A 1361-nucleotide genomic window follows, 5' to 3' on the forward strand; every position below is an offset into this window, starting at 1 on the left:
TCAGAACATTGGGATGTTATACATAGAGAATATGGATTCTATTATATTCCTCTAAACAGTATTTTTTTTTTAAATTTTGTTTTGTTTTGTCTTATGAGACAGTTAACTTGATTAACTCAAACTGCAATCTCTGTATTTTGAGTGGCAGGCCACACTGGACTCAATTCTTTTATTCTTAGTTGTTCTAGGTGGAGTCTGCCCTATATATACATGATTTAGTTAGTGGTAAGTCGGAGATTTGGGTAGAGGTTATTCTCAGAAGATGGAGTTCCCTCTGTGCCTCTTTCCCTTGTGGGCACCCCCACACACAAACATACTTCCCAATGGCTCTGATTGCCCCCAATAGGCATGTGATTCTTTAGGTCCCCCAAATGTGGTTATCTCTCAGAGAACAAGGCCATCCTAGAATGTTGACCAGGGCCTTTACTCAGGCTAGCAGCCATGAGAATTTAGCTCAAGAAATTTCCACTAAGTACTTGCTTTGGGTCACTTTTTGATATCTTCAGATATTAACTTTATTTAATTTGGGAGAGTGGGCAGACATCCAGTGTCAGAACTTCTGGAACTGCTGCTTGCTGCCCGTAGCCTTGGTGACCTTGAGCATGTTGAAGCGCGCCGTCTTGCTAAGGGGTTGGCAATCGCCCACTGTAACAACGTTGCCAATCTGGACGTCCCTGAAGCAGGGGCGCAGGTGTATAGACATGTTCGTGTGGCGCTTCTCAAAGCGATTGTACTTGCGGATGTAGTGGAGATAGTCTCGGCGGATGACAGTGGCCCTCTGCATCTTCATCTTGTCACCGCGCCAGACAGCATCCGTCCTCGGATGGAGACGTCATCAGTGAGGAAGCATTTCTTGTCCATGTAGGTGCCCTCAATGGCCTCTCTGGGAGGCTTGAAGCTCAGACCGATGTTCTTGAAGTACTGAGGGAGCTTCTCCTTGCCAGTTTCTCCCAGCAGGACCCTCTTCTTGTTTTCAAAGATGGCCGCTGCTTCTGGTCCGCGCTTGGTCTGAACGTCCGCCATCTTTGCAGCCGCCGGAGGAATAGAGAGACTGGACGCGGCATCCGGGTTTCCTTATCGGCTCTACCACTACTTTCTTGGAAGAAAACGTTTATTGGTATAGAGCTATGAATTTAAAATGAAAAGCAATGAACAACCTGACGAAACCTTAAATAAACTGACTCTGGTATAATCATGGATCATCGAGTCCCAGAAGATGCAATTTTGCCTGTATATCTGAGATAAACCTGGCAATGGCCAGGAGAAATGTTTTGCAGCGATCACCTCTGGTCATCACAAGCACAGGCCCCACAAGAGTGCTGAAACATCAGGATTGAAGGAGAGAGCACTCTAGTCATAGG

General features: G+C 46.1%; 1 pseudogene; it reads right to left on the reverse strand.

Moving 5' to 3' along the window:
* Positions 1-550: 550 nt before the first annotated feature.
* LOC105807102 lies at positions 551-1023 on the reverse strand (annotated as a pseudogene).
* Between the last annotated feature and the right edge of the window lie 338 nt (positions 1024-1361).

The sequence above is a fragment of the Propithecus coquereli genome, unplaced genomic scaffold (assembly GCF_000956105.1).
Source record: "Propithecus coquereli isolate 6110/MARCELLA unplaced genomic scaffold, Pcoq_1.0 Scaffold151, whole genome shotgun sequence".
Lineage (NCBI taxonomy): Eukaryota > Metazoa > Chordata > Mammalia > Primates > Indriidae > Propithecus > Propithecus coquereli.